This window comes from Pinus tabuliformis, chromosome 2_1, assembly GCF_031772625.1.
Source record: "Pinus tabuliformis cultivar Carrire ecotype Pingquan chromosome 2_1, CPIR1, whole genome shotgun sequence".
Classification (NCBI taxonomy): Eukaryota; Viridiplantae; Streptophyta; class Pinopsida; order Pinales; family Pinaceae; genus Pinus; species Pinus tabuliformis.
The window spans coordinates 507304162-507325451 of NC_142299.1; the positions used below are offsets into that span (position 1 = coordinate 507304162).

At 41.3% G+C, this 21290-nt stretch overlaps 1 protein-coding gene across 1 annotated transcript in view; it reads left to right on the forward strand.

Moving 5' to 3' along the window:
* The window catches only part of LOC149201187 (NADPH:adrenodoxin oxidoreductase, mitochondrial-like), a 174039-nt gene that overhangs the window by 49620 nt on the left and 103129 nt on the right, over positions 1-21290 (forward strand). The window lies entirely within an intron of this gene.

Sequence of the window (21290 nt, forward strand, 5' to 3'; positions counted from 1 at the left end):
ATTAGAATAATGCTATTTTATTATTTAATGCTCATCTGTGATTGTAATTAGCAGTTTCTTGCTAGAAACTTGCTGTTTCTATATTCTTAGTAGAAACTTGCTGTTTCTACTTTCTTAGTTAGCAAGTTTCTACTTTCTTAGTAGAAACTTGCTGTTTCTGTAAATATAGTTGTACTATTTATTGAGCATCATTGCTCATTGTAAATCAATCAATTCATTCATTGAAATCCATATGCGTGTTTTCGCACTGTTTTATGGTATCAGAGCTAGGTTATATTTTTTTCGGATTTTTTTTTTTGAAAAATTTCGTGGAGTTTGAGAAAATTGTGGTTGCTTACTGGGTGTCACGAGTGGCCGCACCCCTTGCCAACTCTTACTCGCAAGTTAAGTACGAGAACGTTGGCATACCTCTGTCGTTGGCATACCACTATTTCATCGCTCTCTGCCGTGGTTACTTCCGCTTGCGGCTGGTGCAAGCCATCGAAGTAACATCCAACTACATAGGATTTGAGCATTTGCTTTTAGGGTTGTTGAGGGAAGGTGAAGGTGTTGCAGCTCGTGTGCTTGCGAATCTTGAAGCTGACCCCAACAATATTCATACGTAGGTAAATCATTGGTAGAGGCAGTGGGTTTATCGCTGTGGAGATTCCGTTCACTCCAAGAGCAAAGCGTGTGTTGGAACTTTCACTTGAGGAAGCTCGACAACTTGGACACAACTACGAGGATCTGTGTGCAGGCAGTGGCTGGAGACGGCACGTCCACCTGTTATTCGTGTCTTTGATATCCGCCACTGGAATACTCTGAGATAGCAGACATTTGAGGATAGAAACCCGCGAAGGGCCGATATTTTCTAAATTTTGCCAATGAGCGTTGTCGCCTCGGAAACCCGAGACCTATTCTCTATCACTGTCAATTCTACTGCGTTTTTTTTTTACCCAGGGGTCGCCGTCAGTAGAGGCCAATTGTTTTGATTTGAGCCAGCAGAGTACCGCTTGGACTATACAGCTTTGCAGAAATACACAGTTTTCTTGACAGGAACGTGCGATTTTCTTGACAGTAGCTTGGGATTTGGTAGTAGCGGAAGGTATTTTCTTTTCCGTATTAATGCTTATTGCCCGCCCTGCACTAAATATTTCAATACTCCTGAATATATCGATTCCTCCAAAATCGAAGAACCGAGTTCTTCGTCACACACGCGGACATCAGCCTTGAGACTGGGCATTTGAAAGCTGGGAATCCAGCGGTGGACAGCACGACCAGAGACCGTCCGTGTCATTTAGTAGACCCGAGAGCATCACGCGGATACTATCTTGATCATCAGAAAATTCCACCCATCTTCTCTTCTCGGTTCGGGTTGCAGTCGGAACTAGGTATTTTATTTTCATTTGTCGATTTTTTTTTCCGATTACAGATTTGATGTGGGTTTTGTGATATCACAACTGGGTAGTCGTCAAAATTTTCTGGGTGCATTGTTTTCCGTGCCTCGATTTTCGAGTCAGTGGATTTGAATTTTGTTTCTAGCACCTGTCAGATTTTGTCCGGATCAACCGACATCTGCATTGAAATCTGTGCCAGACTCCTTTGTTGTTTTCCGTGTCTTGGGAAACGTGCAGATGGCCTCGCTAACCAATTTGATGTTGGAAAGCAATTAACGCTTTAATGGCACCAATTATAACATATGGAAACAGAGAATGTTGACCGTTTTTGAATATAGGCGTCTTGACTAGCTCGTTTTGGGCAAAGAGCTCCATCTTGGTACAGTTGGTGCCGATCAAGATAAGTTTGATGATCGAAATCGAGAGGCTGTTATGCTTCTCAAACTCTCTGTGACTGATGATCAGTTACCACAGATTCCTTCTGGCAAGATAGCTGCCGAAATCTGGCAACATTTGAAGGAACTGCATGAGACATCCGACAAGAGCAGAGCTTTCTTTCTAAAGAATCAGTGGTTCTCCATCATGATGGACGAACATATGTCTTTACAGGAACATATTAACAAGATTAAAGACATTCGAGATCAGCTCGAAGCCATTGGTCAAACCATGGAGGAAGAAGATATGGTAGTCATCACTCTGAAAAGTCTACTGAAACCTTATGAACACTTCATAGAAACACTCAACATTACCACCACTAATGTTGATCTGAAGTTTCCAGAGTTATGCACCAAACTCCTGCAGTAGGGTCGTTGGAAACAACAATTTGGTAGTGGTGCTTCATCAGCCTCATCAAAAAATGCTTTTGTTGCCAAGTATCGGTCCTCTCAGTTCTTTCAGCAGAAAGGTTCTTCTCAGCCTTTTGATCTTGCTAAAAAGAAAAATGTGCAGTGTAATTATTGTCACAAGTTTGGCCACATGAAGAAATATTGCCGACAGAGGATTGCTTCTCAACAAAAGAAACATGGACTGTCTCATCAGACAGCGAATGTTGCAGAACATTCCGAGCATACAAAATCTGCCTTTTACGCCTTTATGGCTAAGAGGTCCTCAGATCATGTCCCGTCTTCTGCCTGGTACATTGACTCTGGTGCATCATGTCATTTCTATCACAGGCGTGATTGGTTTATTGACTTCTCATCTTTCAGTGATTCCGTAGTATTTGGTGGAGGTGAGGAGTACACAGTGGTTGGTAGAGGTATAGTTCAGATCCAGTCTAGTGGGCGCACACTCATTTTCCTGAATGTGTACTATGTTCCTGGTATGGAAATTAATCTGCTGTCTGTTAGCCAGATTATGAGAAACTCTCCTTAGCTCGATGTGGTGTTTAGTGCACACAAGTGCTCCATTATTGATAGGGAAACTCGTCTTATGGTTGCTGTTGGCCTAGAAGATCATGGCCTATACAGGCTTCTTAACACTGGTGATTCTCCAGAAGTGGCTCTAGCAGCTTGTGTTTCTCCCATCAGCACTCTGTGGCATCAGAGATATGGGCATCTAAACATTCAGTATCTCTCTCAGCTATCTCGGGAGGGACTTGTGTCAGGGTTACCTGATATTCAGACTCAGCAGTTGGGAGTGTGTGGCACCTGTCAAGCTGGCAAGCAACATTGGTCTTCATTCAAGGATGGAGAATTTTGGCGCGCATCTAAGGTACTCCAGTTAATTCATGCTGATATTTGTGATCGTATGAATACATCTTCTGTTACTGGTTGCAAATATTTTTTACTTATTGTAGATGATTTCAGTAGAAAGATGTGGGTGTACTTTCTAAAACATAAATCTGATGTATTTAGTATCTTTCAGAAGTTTAAGTCCTTAGTTGAAAAAGAGTCTGGCTGTAATATCATAACTCTTAGGACAGATAACGGGGGGGGGGGGGGATTTTGTTCTTCTGCTTTCTCCAACTTCCGTGATACCCATGGCATCAAATGGCAGTTAACTACACCCTACACTCCTCAGCAGAACAGTGTTGTCGAACGTCGCAATCGTACGGTTGTTGAAATGGCTCGTTCCATGTTACAACACAGGAATGTTCCGAACAAATTTTGGGCTGAAGCAATGTTTACTGCTGTCTATCTTCTTAACCGATCACCTACTCAAGCTGTTAAGGGGAAGACTCCAGAAGAGGTTTGGTCTGGCCATAAGCCTAAGATCAGTCACCTCAAAGTGTTTGGCTCGGTTGCATATGTTTGGATTCCAGCTGCTAAACGCTCTAAGTTGGATTCCAAAAGCCAGAAACTCATGATGACAGGGTACAATGATCACCACAAGGCCTATAGGTGGATCGATATAGACACTGATCGTCTTAGCTTCAGTCGGGACGTAGTATTTGATGAAGACAGAGGGTTCTTTCAGTCTCCTCCTTTTGAGCAGTGTTCTGAGGATCAACCTCACAGTGTTCTTCTTCCGTTAGGTCCACCTGATGGGAGGGATGATGCAACATCAGTATTTGATGATGCACTACCTGAGCTTCCTCCGGAAAATAACCCTCCTCTTGCTGCTCCTATTGTTCCTGAGCCTCCTCCACCTCCTCCTGATATTGGTTCCTCTACTCTCCGGCTTAAATGGTGGGCTAAAACTATTGTTGATCTTCGGGATAATGAGCTCCTTGAATGTAGAACTTCCAGAAATAAGAGCAAATAACAGTCTACACTAATTTTTGCTCTTATGGCTAACCTACACAGTATTTTTGAGCCTCAAACCTATTCAGAGGCTAAGGGTACACCTGAGTGGGAACAGGCTATGGAAGCTGAATTCCAGAGTCTTCAGAAGAATCACACTTGGACCCTTTCTGATCTTCTTGCAGGGAAAAAGCCCATTAGCTGCAAATGGGTGTATAAAGTGAAATACAAAGCTGACAGAACCCTAGACAAGTATAAGGCTCGCCTTGTTGCTCGAGGGTTCTCACAGAAGGAAGGCATAGACTATGAGGAGACCTTTGCTCCTACAGCCAAGATGAGTACCATACTGCTTGTCCTTGCCTTTGCAGCTCAGTTCAATTGGAAAGTCCATTAGATGGATGTAAAGAGTGCTTTTTTGAATGGTGACTTACAGGAAGAAGTCTACATGATGCAGCCTCTAGGATTCAAGGTTGTCGGTCAAGAACAGAAAGTCTGTAGATTAGTCAAAGCACTTTATGGTCTCAAACAAGCCCCTCGGGCTTGGTACATGAAAATTGACAAGTACCTAATAGATCATGGCTTTCAGCGGAGTCCATCTAATGCAACCCTGTATATCAAACATACTGGTGATGATATTCTGTTTGTGGTTGTCTATGTGGATGATCTTATCATTATTGGCAGTTCAGCACATTTGATCCATGGGATCAAACAGGATTTGTGCAGCACTTTTGATATGACATATTTGGGACTTCTTCATTACTGTTTAGGGGTGGAAGTCTGGCAAATTGAGAACAACATCTTTCTCTCTCAATCCAAGTATGCCATAAATCTTGTGGACAGGTTCAAAATGCAGGATTGCAAACCTGCCACGACTCCTATGGAACCAGGGCTCAAACTTTCAGCTCAGTCATCCTCACCACTTGTGGATGAAACTTTATTCAGGCAGTTAGTGGGCAACCTCATCTACCTTACTGCCACTCGACCTGATATCAGTTTTGCAGTAAGCTACATTTCACGCTTCATGTCAGCTCCTAAGGCTGATCATTGGATAGCAGCAAAGCGTGTGCAGCGTTATGTAGGAGGCACTCATGATTATGGACTTCTGTACACTCAGAGTTAAGATCCTACACTCAGAGTTAAGATCTTACACTCAGTGGTTACACAGATCCAGACTGGGCTGGTTTGGTTGATGACCATAAATCTACAGTTGGGTATGTGTTTAGTCTAGGATCCGGTGCTGTCACATGGAATAGTAAGAAGTAGCAAGCAGTGGCTCTCTCCTCGACAGAAGCAGAGTATTGGGGAGCAGTTAAGGCATCTTGTGAGGCAGTTTGGCTTTGACGTATGCTTGCGGATATGCATGTTTCCCAGGCAGGTCCTACTCCCTTGTTCTGTGATAATCAGGGAGTGCTCAAACTCGCCAAGAATCCAGTCTTCCATGAACGAACAAAGCATGTGGAAACCCATTGTCACTACATTCGACAGCTTGTTGAAGACGGATCCATTCAGTTGCTGTATGTTCCCACAACGGAGCAGCCAGCAGACATCTTCACCAAGCCTCTTGGTCTTGATAAGTTTGTAAAATTTAGAGGGTCTATAGGTGTTGTAAATAGATTGAGCATTAAGGGAGGGTATTAGAATAATGCTATTTTATTATTTAATGCTCATCTGTGATTGTAATTAGCAGTTTTTTGTTAGAAACTTGCTGTTTCTATATTCTTAGTAGAAACTTGTTGTTTCTACTTTCTTAGTAGAAACTTGATGTTTCTGTAAATACAGTTGTACTATTTATTGAGCATCATTGCTCATTGTAAATAAATCAATTCATTCATTGAAATCCATATGCGTGTTTTCGCACTGTTTTACTTAATTCTCAACTCCTCTGTCTAGGCTTACTCCTAGCGAAGCCAAGGGGGCTGGACCCTAAATTATCTAAGGCTCAACTAAATAAGTTAAGTTCCAGGAGTTAGTGAAAGATGACCAAGATACAATTCACTCTATAGAGCAAATAAAAGAATCAAAGCATATCCATGGGTTTAATGAACATATACATCGCAAATATAGAAGTTGCAATATAAGACGAAGATACCTGTGCCAAATTATAAGTACTTGCTAAACTAATGCTCCAAGTAAAAATAATAACTTTGAAAAGAAGTGCTCGGAGCAAAGATGCCACAAAATAAAAATGCCTTCAAAAGTAAAATGGAAAATAATAACTAGCAAGTACAATAACTTGAAAATGTAATAAAGTGCTCGATAAAGATACTTGAAATAATAATGATTGCTCAAAATAAGTAGTACTTGCTAAGTAAAAGAGCAAATGAAGCACAAACCCAAGTATCAACCTTGCTTTGTAATGTAGTGAATTAATCTTGGTAAATTTTAGCTTAAGTTAGTAAGTTAGTCATAGGATCTAAAGCAAGTTTTAAAGTAACTCCCTTCCCTAGACCTTACCCTCACCCGGGCTCAGATCTATGCGCAAGGAGACAATAGGGGATGGAGGGTCCCCATTCACTACTTCAACTAACCTAAGTTGGAGGTAAATTATCACTGCAAAAATTGCCAAATTGCTAATAAAAAATTGCTTGAAAAATAGAAAATGCTTGAAAGTAAAGGCAAAGCAAATCCAAAGAGAGATTAAACAAGAGATGCACAAGTAAGTTTCACAAGTTAAACCAATTGCATGGAAATGGAAGGAATTGAAATAAAGTGAAATTATCAAGTAAATAAATTAAACTAATGAGACCTTCAATGGAGATGTTGCATAGGTAAAGAAGAGCACATTAGACTAAATTGCATGAAATAAATCGCATAAATGCAAGTAAGAAATTAGATGCACTAGATTGTTAATCTACTCTAATTTAGTTAAGTAAATGAAAACAAAAATCGAACCACCCAAGCAACAAATACAAGGGTCTTCCCCAAATGGGGAAGGGGATACCTTGGGGGAAAATCCCCCAAACTGCTACAAAAAAATTGCTCTTTATTAGATTAGGTTCCCCTTATAAAAATGAGGGATAGAGAATGGTCTATGGAAATAACTTACAAGTGAATCCTTCAAAGGGGAAATGATGCTCTTTTCAAAATGTTACAAGTGATCTAATTTTCACTCAAAGGTTACAAGTTGAGCAAAGACTTACAATCTATGTTGCAGGAAACGTAGGGCAAGGGGGCGTTTTCGTACGGAAACGGGTACGAAACGCTGAAACGCGTATGGTACGGCCCTGAAACGTGTTTCAGGCCGTACTGCCATGTTTCACGAAACTGAAACGTGGCCAGTACGGCCTGAAACACATTTCAGGGCTGTACGACTCACGTTTTAGCTTTTTACTTGTGTTTTTTTTTTTAAATTTGTTTTCTAATTTATTTTTAGGTTATCCTAGTGACTTCTAGTTGCTTTTAGATGCTTGTCTAAAGTTATAAAAGTGAACTTTTGCCCCAGTGTTGATATGCAGTTCATGGTAATGTTAACTTCTTAAAGTAAAAAGATGAAAATGAAAAATTTTACTTATATTTTTAACATTACCATGAAATGACTCAGGATGTTTGAGAGTGGTTTCGCCCTCATTGGATTTCATATGGAGAAAGTAGAATTTTAGATCTCACTCAAAATCCAGGAGACTTATCTGTTTTTCGGGATTTCAGGATTGCAATGTTTCCATTGGATTTTATCATGTACTAGGGTATGGAACTTGTATTTAATCAAGAGAACCAAGCCCTCTATGCAGGGGAGACTCCCAATAATGAAGAGCATGTAAGGTACTAGGGTATGAAACTTGTATTTAATCAAGAGCACTAATATCATTCGAATATGTAGGAGGAGACTCCCAATCAAGCATGAGACAAGAATTAGAAATTTCTTGTGGCTGATTTTGGATATTTCTGTTTTCATTATGTGATCATTCATGAGTAAATGTGATGTAAATTTAGAAACTTATAGTTTATGCATTGACAATTGACAATTTTATCATAATGTAATAAATTAGAATGTATCATATATGTTTTATGATTGCACATATTTCTTAAATGTCCTTATATATATATATATATATATATATATATATATATATATATATTCGTGTTTCCCCGTTTCCAAAATTTGGGGAGGTCGCATTTCGTATCGGTTCCCGTTTTGGAAACTCGTACCCGTTTCCCCGTTTCGTGCAACCTAGCTTACAATGCTTGGCTTGGTTTGGAGCTCCCTTATAGGCAAATGGGAGATGTTACAAAATATTACAAATAGGGAAGTCCCCAAAGGGTTTTCCATTGTAGAAGGAGGTTTAGAGAGGGTTACAATAGTGGAGATTTGATGATCCTCCAAGGTGTTTGTTAATGTGACCAAACTTTGTTAGTGTTCTTTCCTACTTGATCATGTTATAGAACTATTCCCATGACTCAATAATATACATATGATAACATGACTAAACTTTGATGCATACATACCTCATAATGAATCTCCTTTGATCATCTTAACTTCAATTGATCGTCCATGGTATGGCTCTTCTCGCTTCATGTTAGCTTGCCTGCATATCATCCTTTTCTTGAATCCCATGAATGGGACGCCCAATGAGACATCTGCTTTCTCTTATGAATTTCCTTTTGAGGATTCCATCAGAGGATCTTGAAGACCCTTACCTTGCAAATATTTCTTTCTTTTGATGATGGAGGTCTTCTAAGATTCTTAATCATGATCAATTTTCTTTCATTGTGGATGAGGTCCTATACTAGGTATGCCCTCCTTCTACAAGAATATCTTGGACTATATCTACCATGCTCCTATATTCTAGAAGATATTTCTAACCATGCATTTTGTTCTATTTATAAATGCTCCTTCTACATGAGTATTTTGAACTCTATGTACATCATGCTTATAGATTCTAGAAGATGTTTCTAGCCATGCAATTTTATTCTATTCCTACATGCTCCTATACTACTCAAAACTTTTGAAAGAAGAATTTAAGTAAAGAAGTAGACTTGGTCATAGTAGAGATCAGAAGGATCTTCCTTCTTTTGCTTCTTTTCTTCTTCTTTCACCTCTTGAGTCCTGTGAGCTTTGTTGGAATTTCTAAGTCTAACTGTTAGAAACCCTTCATGTACTTTTCTGATTTATTTCTGCCAACTTGTTCTGATTAATTAACAAGTTATTTACCATGTAAATAATGAAAATAAATACAAGTACATGCTCAACACATTACAGATCATCAATTGAAGGAAACAAAGCAAGCACACAAGTGACACCGTTGTTTTTGGACCAATGTTCTTGGAAAAACCCAATGCGGGAAAACCGGTGCAACTACCTAAGGGTTTTATTATTATGCAGTTTCTGAATACAATCTGGGTGCCAAAACCAACTCACCCAACAAAGAATAATCTCGACAGTAGTACGTCTCTACTCGGAAGCAGATATTTCGGTTGAAACTCCGGATAAACACTCCGAGAGATCCCAGCTCCAATCTGCCCCATGAAAACCCCAACGTCAGCCTCTAGGGACTGTGTCAGCCCTTTCTGGCCCAGTGTCGCCCTAGCTCACCTTGCGTTAGCCTCTGGAGGTACTTTGTCAACCCTTAGAGCCTCTGCGTCACCCACACTGGCTCTCTGAGGCACTGCACAACTCCTGGTTGGCTCTGCGTGATCCTCTGGTTGGCTTTGCGTCCCTCTCTCTCGGCTTCTGCGCTAAGCCTCCCGGTACTATCTCTGCGTCTCTACTTTTGTATTCATTGCTCCTCAGCTGCAGCTCTGATCACTCCTTCGATTTCCTCAGCAAACCCAGCGCCAAAAAATCGAATTCTTGATCAACTCGGTGCGTTCTCCAAGTGACCCTCAAGCCTCCTTTCATACTTTTCTCGTTGACAATTCAACGGCCGAGATTAAGTCCCTAATCAACGACTAAGATTAATTCTGGCTTGATCCATGACTTTTGGACCCTTCTAACATAGTTTTATATTAATTCACATTAATATCGTATTTTCCCTAAGTTTAGACTTAGCGACTCCATTAAAAATATTAATTATTTTAATATCTCCCAAACTGTTTAGAATCTGCCCAAACCATTTCTGGGTATTGGAGATCTCATGTGCCTTAGCCTCTCCACCAATTTTCGTTGCTAGAGCACATCCGATGCTACCCCAAATCAACACTCCCTCTTAGCGAGGACTGTGCTCTAGTAATACTCCTCACTAATCATCACCCTGATCATCCGTTATCGGTCCCTATGCTAATGCTAGGCTTGTTGCACAACATCCTCTGAAGCTGCTGCATCATGTACTGCTACCCATGGCCCTACCACTCCCATTGTTGCATCTGTACAACAACTCCCTCTGCATTCGTGCTGCTACCCATGGCTCTGCTACTGCCACTGCTGCATCTGCATTGCAATCCCGCTCATCATGCTACGTCGTGGTGCCTATAGCACTGCCACTGCTAATTGCTGCATTGACTCAGCTACTGAGAAGTAAGTAACTGATCTCCCAACTCTGACATCTCTGTTAGGTTAGAAACACTCCCGATGCTGAAGCTCCCTATGTCACTGACAAGTGCGCCCTCTCTGACCTTTGCGTTGCTGCCACAACTCTGTGCATCTCGCATTGTTGCCTCACGCTGCCCTAGGACTCCTGCACTCTAGCTTCCTCTCTCGCTTCATCCGCATCCGTCTCTACCGACATCTGCCAGTCCTGCTACTCCTCTTCGGGGCTCCCGTAGCAAGGTATAATCCAAGAGGTTGGGTACCTCGAGGATGCTGCCCCTCATCACCTGTAGTCCATCTGACTACAGCTTGATGTCTCCCCACTTCCGCTCAAGTGGCATGTGAGCACTCATGGCATAGTCATCATCTGTCTCCACTTCCTTCTCTACCCTTGCTGGTGCAGCCTTGGTTTCAGAAGCCTCTCCTTTGCTCTTCTTCCTCGGACACTGGCTCGCATAGTGACCCATTTCCCCACAGTTGAAGCATTTGATCTTGGAGAGGTCCTTCTTCTTCCGTTTCTCCTGCTTTCCCTCAGATGCTAGGGCAACATCCTCCTCTTCCTCCTTCTTGATTCTGATCCCTTTGCCACTGCTTCCCACCTTGCTTAGCCTTCTGATCTCTTCTTGGCGAAGAGCCGCCCACATTTCCTCCCAATCTAGAAGGGTCGCCCTGCCTAGTATGCTCTGGACAAACACCTCCCAGTCTTTTGAGACTGCATTTAGGGTTGTTCTCACCATCAATTCTTGATCCTGAGTGGCCCCTATGGAAGTCAGCTGATCCCGGATCTCCTTCAATCGACCGAGTAAGGTGTCGATCTGTTCTCCCTTCTGCATCTGGTATGACCGCAGTTGATTTTCTAGTAGCATCTTCCTCTACGCGAAAGTACGCTGATACAAATTTTTTAGGGCCTCCCACATCTCATTTGTCGTATTATTCTTGGAAATGTGTGGTACTACATGGTCCTTGACCCCGTCAAGTATGATGCTCTTGGCCCTCACCATTGCATCCTTCTACTTATCGTTATCCTGTCTAGAACGGATAAGATTCTGGCCTTCCAGACTACGAAGTTTGAGGTTCCGTACAGTCTGTCCTGGTCTTTTACCCCGTTCGTTGCCATCTCGCTGCTCCTCTACTTCCCTTCTGGAAGTTTTCAGTGTGACTCCCTCTGAGCTTCGATTTCCCTCCTGGAAACCCCTCTGCCAATGTCGAGATGTCCCCACTCCGATCCTTAGTGCAACTGCACCACTGAGCCAGATTTTTTGGCTAGAAATCCTCAGTAGCAACTCCCTCCTCCTTGGTCTTGCCCTATTAGGTACTGTTCTGACTACAGTACCCCGCCATCTTCACTCTACAACTTACCCACAACCTTCTAAGCCCTAGCAAACTGAAGGTTAGAGCTTCTAGGCTCTGCACAATCCTGGCACCAGCAACATCCGCACCTCCTGGCCACTGGCGTCAGTCCTTCCTGATTGAGAAAGATGACCGGGCACTGCGTAGGTCGAGTCTGCTCCCCTCTGCCATTGCGCTGATCCTCTTCTTGGCTTAAACTTGATGACGCAGGCATTGTGTCACCCCTTCCTTGCCGCTTCTCTGCTAGGAACAACTTCTGTCACTTGAGACAACTGTTTTCTGCTGCTGCTGCTCTGCTTGGCTGATGTCCTTAGTTCTCCTATGATCTGCAACCTCGCTCTGATAGCATGTTGGAATTTCTAAGTCTAATTGTTAGAAACCCTTCATGTACTTTTCTGATTTATTTCTGCCTACCTGTTCTGATTAATTAACAAGTTATTTACCATGTAAATAATGAAAATAAATACAAGTACATGCTCAACACATTACAGATCATCAACTGAAGGAAACAAAACAAGCACACAAGTGACACCATTGTTTTTGGACCAATGTCCTCGGAAAAACCCAATGCGGGAAAACTGGTGCAACTACTTGAGGGTTTTATTATTATGCAATTTCTGATACAATCTGGCCTTTCTGGCCTAGCGTCTGCCCATCGTCTCCCTCGCTCACACTGCATTAGCCTCTGGAGGCACTGCGTCAACCCTTAGAGCCTCTACGCCACCCACGCTGGCTCTCTGAGGCATTGCGTAGCTCCTGGTTGGCTCTTAGTGAGCCCTGGCTGGCTCTGCGTCATCCTCTGGCTGGCTCTGCATCCCTATCCCTTGGCTTCTGCGCTGAGCCTCCCAGTACTATCTCTGCCTCTCTGCCTCTGTATTCACTGCCCCTTAGTTGCAACTCTGATCACTCCTTCGATTTCCTCAGCAAGCCCAACCCCAGAAATTTGAATTTTTGATCAACTCGATGTGTTCTCCAAGTGACCCTCAAGCCTCCTTTTATACTTTTCTCGTTGACAATTCAATGGCCGACATTAAGTCCCTAATCAACGACTAAGATTAACTCTCGCTTGATCCATGACTTTTAAACCCTTCTAACACAAATTTATATTAACTCACATTAATATTTTATTTTCCCTAAGTTTAGACTTAGGGACTCCATTAAAAATATTAATTATTTTAATATCTCCCAAACTGTTTAGAATCTGCCCAAACCATTTCTGGGTATTGGAGATCTCATGTGCCTTAGCCTCTCCACCAATTTTCGTGGCTAGAGCACATCCGATGCTACCCCAAATCAACAAGTTTCTTCCCTTTTTCTTTTGTTGTTGTTGTCCTTCTTTAGTTTAGGACAATTCCTTTTGTAGTGTCCATATTCTTGGCATCCAAAGCATTGGACTTTGGACATATCTTTGTTGTTTGTTCTTTGTGGACCAAATTTGCCAATTTTCCCTTTGCCATGGTAGCAAAAGCTTGCTCCTTTGATGCCACATCTTCCTTTGCTTTGAGTCTTGTTTCCTCTATCTTGCATAGAGACCACATTTCACTTAGTGGGGTAACTTCCTTCTTGGCATATATGCTTGATGTGAAATTGCCCTAATCCTTAGGTAGAGCATTAAGTACTACAGTTGTCATTTCTCTGTCAGACATGACTTCTCCTAGCTCTTGAAGTTGATCTCTTATCTCAAAGATCTTCTTGAAGTAGGGAGCTATTCCTTCCTTTAATATCTTCATTTTGTACAATTCATTTCGTAGAGATATTACTTCTCCAACTTTGCTTACCGAGAATAGCTCTGCTAGTTTATCGTAGATTCCTTTTGATGTTTCAAGTTTGGAGACATAAGGAATGAGAGAGTTTTTGATGGATTCTGTTAGAATCCTTTGTGCGCTTTTCTCATCCTTATTGTACTTGGCTAAGGCTTGAGCTTGTTCCTTAGCAGGGATAGAGATATTTCCTTTGATGTGTTCTAGAAGTTCATTCTCCTTGAGAAGTAAATCAATCTTCTTCAATGCAAGAAAGTTATTGGTACCTACCAATTTGTTGCTTTCCTTGCAAAAAGACATTGATGTATATTTTGAAGGGGACATATACTTGATAGATTTTGAGATGTAGTGGACTTGCTTTCTCCTTGAAGACTTGATGGCTTGCCTTCCTTAGATCTTGATGTTCTTCAAGTTGCTTTTTCCAAGTGGACTTGCTTGATGATGAGATTTGCTTGTTGACTTGTAGCTTTATGTAGGGCCCTCTTTGATTTGTTCTTCTTGTAGGTGCCTTTATGTAAGGCCCTTCTTTGTAGTCTTCCTTGATGAGTGATGGATGGTAGACCTTCTTGTCCTTGATGTGATAAAAAATTCTTAGCTTGATGCTTCAACTTTTGTAGATGTCCTTGCTTGATGAGTGTTCTTGAGATGCCCTTTCCTTGATGTGTCACTTTAGCTCCGATACCATGTTGAAGAATCAAGGGCAATAAGGTGTGGTGTGATTCTTCTTGACTTGATAACAATTTTTGGAGTCTTTTTACGCTTCTTGTTAGCTAAATCTTCTTCTTCTTCTTATTAATGCATGTGTGTACTTCATCAAACTGCTACCAAAACATAAGAACAATAACGGTTAGAATTAGAAATTCCAACATGGTATTAGAGCAGAGCATTTGCAGTAGAATCAGTTGTTTCGAGTGGCAGTAGCTGATCCTTGTAGAAGCGACAGAGGAAGGGTTGACGCTGAGGGACTAAGTCATCAGTCTGGGCCAGAGAGAGGCCAACGCAAAGGTTGAGGAGGGCAGAGAGAGGCTCACGCAGGGGCCAGGAGGGCTGATGCAGTTGGATGAGGGAGTTGTTTTGCCGATGACGAGATTGTGCAGAGCCAAGAGACTCAATCCTTTAGTTGCTGGGGCAAAGGAAGCTGTGGGCAATTTGTGAAAGCGACACTGGTGGGGTATTGTGGTTAGAACAATACCTAACAGGGCAAGACCAAGGTAGAGGGAGTTGTTGCCGAGGCTGATTTCTAGCCAAGGAATCCGGATCAATGTTGCAGTTGCATAGACAATCGGAGAGGAGCAACTTGATAGTTGGCAGAAGGATTTCTAGGAGGGGAATCGGGACTCAGAGGGAGTCCAAAAGAGAAATTCCAGACGGGAAGTAGAGAGACTCAACGGAGTCGAACCGAGAACTTCCAGACGGGAAGTAGAGAGACTCAGAAGGAGTCGAACCGAGAACTTCCAGGCGGGAGGTAGAGAGAGTCAGCAGGAGTCGAACCGAAAACTTCCATGTGGGAAGTATAGAGACTCGGAGGAGTCGACAGAAGAGTAGCGAGATGGCCATGAATGGGCTGAGAGATCAGGACACGTTGGACGGAGTGTCCAACTTTATGGTCTGGAAGGCCAGGATCTTGTCCATTCTAGACAGACATCGTATCAAGGGCTTCGCCTTGAGAGTGATGGCTATCCTAGTTGACCCGGTAGCTAATGAAAGGTACGAGGAGGCAATGGCTAAGGCAAAGTGTATCATCCTTGATGGGGTCAAGGATCATGTGGTCCCACATATTGCCGAGAAGGAAACGACAAAGGAGATGTGGGACACTTTGAAGACATTGTACCAACATACTTCCGTGCAGAGGAAGATGCTCCTAGAGAATCAGCTAAGGTCATACCAAATGTAGAAGGGAGAGCAGATAGATGTCTTCCTCGGTTGGTTGAAGGAGATTTGTGACCAACTGAATTCCATAGGGGCCACGCCGGATCAAGAGTTGATGGTAAGGACCGCACTCAACGTAGTCTCCGAGGATTGGGAGACATTTGTCCAGAGCATATTGGGCAGGACGAGTCTTCTGGATTGGGAAGAACTGTGGGCGACTCTTCGTTAAGAAGAGATCAGACAACTGACCAAGGCGGGAAGTAGCAACAAAGGGATTGGGATCAAGAAGGAAGAGGAAGAGGATGCAGCTCTAGCATATTGGGGAAAGCAGGAGAAGAGGAAGAAGAAGGACCTCTCCAAGGTCAAGTGCTTCCATTATGGGGAACTGGGTCACTGTGCGAACCAGTGTCCGAGGAAGAAGAGTAAGGAAGAAGCTTCTGACTTGAAGGCAGCGACAGTGAGGGCGGAGAAAGAAGTTGAGGAGGATGACGATTGTGCCATGTGTGCTCATGTGCCACTTGAGAAGAAGTGGGGAGACATAGAGCTGTAGTCAGGAGGACTACAAGCGATGAGGGGCAGGATCCTTGAGGTATCCAACCTCTTGGATTATACCTTGCGATGGGAGGCCCGAAGAGGAGTAGTAAGACTAGCGGATGTAGGTAGAGACGGATGCGGATGAAGCGGCAAAGAGTGCTACAGTGTAGGAGTCCCCGGGCAACGCGAAGCTAGCAAGCTGCAACAGTGTGAGACGAGAGTGTTGTACCAGTGTAGGATGACATGGAGAGGTGTGCAACAGTGCGAGATGCAGGGAGTTGTTGCAGCAGCGTAGAGGTTAGTAGAGGGAGCACTTGTGAGCGACAGAGAGGGCTTCAGCATTGGGAGTGTTTCTAGCTTGACAGGGATGTCAGAAGTTGGGTGGATTAGTTACTTTCTTCACAGTAACTAAGTTGTGGTGTAGTAGCACGATGCAGCATGATGAGAGGGGATGCAGTGTTGGGAGGATAGACCAACAACAACACAGATGGAGAGGGAGCTGCCATACGGATGCAACAGTGGCAGTGGCAGGGCCATGGGCAACAATACAGGATGCAACAATGCAGAGGATGTTGGGCAGGGAGGCCTAGCATCAGCACAGGTACCGGTGCCGGATAATCAAAGTGATGATCAGTGTGGAGTATTACTAGAGCACAGTCCTTGGTAAGAGGTAGTGTTGATTTGGGTTAGCATCGAATGTGCTCTAGCCATGAAATTTGGCGAAGAGGCTAAAGCACATGAGATCTCCAACACCTAGAAATGGTTTGGACAGATTGTACCTGGTTTGAGAGATATTAAAATATTAATATTTTTAATGGAGTTCCTAAGTCTAAACTTAGGAAAAATAAAATATTAATGGGTATTAATATAAAACTGGGTTAGAAGGTTCCAAAAGTCATGGATCAAGCCAAATCTGTTCTTAGCCGTTGATTAGAGATTTAATCTCGGCCTTTGAAGGCCTTGTTGTCGCACAGATTGTTACGACAACGCTCAGACCGGGGGCTGTCACCCTGATCCCCGATCTCTCCGTTTAAGCCTGTCTCCCGCGGCTAAGGGGGGTAGACCCTATAGGAAAATGAATGGCCAATTGAGGACCGGTTGGGTTGGGAGACACGAGGGGGAACAAGCACTTAGTTGATTTTATTAAGTTAATAGACCAGTGCCTTATGGAGTTAATGTTTAAATGACTACTTGCTAAATGTTAAACCATGTAGACCAATCATTTATCATCAAATAACCTGAGCGAAGATCAACTTTTATCAAATGCGAGAAAATGCTTAACGACTTAATGATACTCCAGCAATTTAAAATTTCGAAAGATAAAGTGCCTTGAACAATCACGTAAAATATTAACCAGAGACCACATTCACGCAGTTAATCCTCAGATGAACATTGAATCATATTAAACACTAATTCCCACGTCAAAAATTTTAGCCTCAGCATAAAAGATGAAACCTAAGAAATTTCCGAGCCAACACTGAAATTGGCAAAAAAGCTTCCAAATTTTTTTTTTTTTTTTTTTTTTTAAATGAAAATGAAATTTAAAATTAAAACCTAAACTAAAACTAAAACAAAACTTAAAAAAATCTAATTTAAATTTAAACTAAGGTCTAATAAAAAAAATCAAATTTAAATCTAAACTAAGGTCTAATAAAAATAAAAGAAACTTTTTTAATCATTTTATGAAATTTTTTTTTTTATTGATTATAAAACAAAACTTAAAATTAAAAAACTAAACTAAAACTAAAGTTAAAGTTTTAAATCTAAAAATTAAACAAAATATAAAACTAAACTAACAGCTAAAACCTAACCATGCTAACTATATCAAAAAAAAAAAAATCGATTTTTTATTTTTTTATGTTAACAACACATTTCATAACAAATGACACGCTAAAAAATCGAATGAAAATTAACTAAAAATTATCCTAACTCTAAACGAAATAAACCAAATGAAAATCGGATATAATTATACATACGCCTATCTAAAACCTAGCTGCATCGAAATATTGTTTGTGCTTGTGATTTTGCAGGTACGCAGGTCGACAGCAGGGACGAGGACTTGCAGCGAGAGGATGGAGAAGGATCCGTAGGTAGCTGAGGGAGATGCGGATAGCCACAGCGAAGAGGGAAAAGTGCTGCACGGCAGTATGCAGGCTTGGATGAGAGGAGACCATGCAGGGAGGCTCCAAGACGGTAGGGATATGGACAACGCGGAGATCTTTTGCGTATGGTGTATTGCTGCAGGTTTAATGTGTAATATATGCAGGTGCGTGGAGTTGAAGGGTGTATGGCTTGGACGTTGCGGATGAGCGTGAGAGAGTTTTGATGGATAGGAGGAGGAGGTTTTCAGCGTGGAGGCAATAAAATCGTGGAGCAGAGGGAGGCAATTTGTAGGTGAATGCTGATGGAGGGAGCTGCGTTTTTTTATTTTTATTTTTATTTTTATGCAGATTTCTGGCAGCTGAAGATAGCTGGGGGATTTGAAAAAATGATCTTGCAGTCCTTGGAAAAATATTCCAAACCCCAGAAGCTGATATCAATGAAACCGATGTAAAATTTCTTCCGGACCTGAAAAACAATTGAAATTGAAACCCTTGGACAGCGAAACAACGCAGATAAACCTTGGAAATCTTCAGAAACCCTGCAACCTGGAATGAAAAATCACCCAAAAATGATATGTGCATAAAACAAAACTGAAAACCCTAAACCCAACAATTTTTTTTTTTACAGTATTTACAAACTGAAAGCCCTTAAGAAGTCAGATTTATCAATAATCACAGTAATATTATCAGAATTTAATTTTAATGTAAAACGCTTCAGAAAACCCTGTATGCATTCATAAAAAAATCAAATGATAAGCCTTGGATCGAGAATTGGCTGGGCTCTTTCAGAAAACACAATCCAGGAGTTGGCTGGTTCAGTCGAGAACTTCCCATATCGCCCGGTAATCTAAAAAAAAGGATTTCTTGCATAGCTTAAAATCAACCATTAACATAGAGGGAGAAAACAATAGCGAAACCCTGATCGAATGGAGATACCTGCCACTATATTTCAGAATCTAAACTATCATTCAAACCCCAAAGATCAGACAAGATACCTGTGCCTAGATCAATCTTCTTTAAGCTATCATCAATGGTTGAAAATAAAATTATGCAGAAAAACTAAAACAATCTTACAGCATTTTCAGAAGAGTAACACCAACAAGATTTTTAACCCCAAAGTCTTCTTTATTGCACAAAAAAATGACTACAAGAGAACTTTCTTTAGCACCAGACTCTCCGATCGAATCCCATCTCAAATGACCCCTAGCACCCTATTGAAAGGAAAAATTCCCAACGGCTAGTTCGAGTGATCCACGTCAAAATGATCTCAACCATCGATGAGGATCAAGATATCTCTTAATCTCATCCGTCGAATTTTTAATGCATTAAAAAATTGAAATTCTGCATTTATTTATTCAAAATATTATTATTTTATTATTTCTAAGTTTTTTTTTTTATAATTTTTTTATTTATATCTTTAATTTTTTATTGTTTTTTTTTCAATTTTTTAATTTTTAATTTATTTTTTAAATGGATCCTCGAACTTAGCCTTTGGAAAAATCACCTAGGACCTAGGACTTAGGACTTGTGAGGGGATTAAAACATTTCCTAACCCTCAAGACACTTTACATCATGACTTTTACAATTTTACATCCCAAGGGGGAAAACCCATTTGACATAGACCCTCATAAACCACCAAGTTCTGCGACACAACTATAATTTAGCAGATTAACACACTAGGATTCCTCTAAGATTCTAATGACAAAATTCATTCCGGATTTGGGGTTAGGCTGAAGGAAAACTCTGCCGATCATGGATCGGTGAGACGAAAAACCTTCCAGAACGTAGATTATCACTAGAAAATTAGGTCCACCTAGGCAATTTACATACATGACTCTTACCTGCTAAGATTATTTACAATTCACATATGCAGACTAGGTTTACAACATAGTACGATCAAGTCAACGGTGATTGTCGAATGGCACAGACATGTCGATCAAGCGCTATCCCTTTTTGCGAAGAAAAGGGGGTGTACTGCTATGGGTAGTTGACACGTAGTGGTCAACATCTGGCTCTACTTGGGGACACGTTGCTGCATTGTAGGAATGTGAGAATCCAGAATCTGCATCCACGCAACACACAACAAAACATAAGTAGCGTCCATCCAAAAATCATCATATAACGTTAAGCACAGGAAAGATATAAGCTCTTCATTTATTAACTATCTAGAAAAGCAAATCTAATCCTAAAACAGAAATGAAAATGCTGAAATGACAAGGAGTAGGGTTAGAAATACAATACAAAGGATGCCCCATGGCATCAGATGTGTTCAGTATAGTGTATACTGAGCATTTGCCTGCTTTCAGGCAAATTTGTCGGCTGCTTGTCGGATGTGCCATGTCCAATTCTACATATGGTAGGACTTTTTCCTATTCGAAAATCAGGCTGCTCGCGGCCGTCTGATGCATCAAATCTTTTTCTCATTTTCTTCCTCTTGCGCTTCTTCTTCCTGGTAGGCTATATTATTGATGACGTGGAACTTTCTGTTTCAAAGCTCTTAGATGAAGTATGTAAGATATGTGTGACATGTCTTTCTTCATCTTGCATCTGATCTTTATCATTTTTAAGCTTATTTGGATCACCTTCAATTAACCACCTTTGAAACGAACCAATGACCTCCTCATAATAAGATGGAGCTTGTTGCATCAAATGAGAAGGCTCCTGATCTATTGATGTTTCCTGGTTTCTTTCATCCTCTGACCATTGTTGAAACTTCTGAACTTGTATTTTAATGGCATCTATCTGACTAGAGTGTTCAACTTTCATAGCACTGATTTCCCTGGCATGATCTTCTTCCATGGTCAATAACTTTTTCTGAAGACATATCTGATTAGCTTCCATATCTTTTATTACTTTATCATCTTTTTCTTTTATGGTCATTAAGCAATGCTGCATAGAGTTTATCTCTTCCTTATGATTTGCTTGCATGGTCGTCATATTTTCCTCTAAGCCTGATAACTTGCTTTGCATAAAACTAATTTATGTGTCATGATTAGTCTTCATGGCCTCAATTTCCTTAGTATGCTGATTTTGCATGATCTCCATCTCCCTATTATGTTTTTCCAGGTGGGTGCATAAAGTTCTCCCATCATTGACGTAATTAGTTTGATTGATCTCCATATTTTTTACCAGCAGCATTAGTTCTTGTATAATTT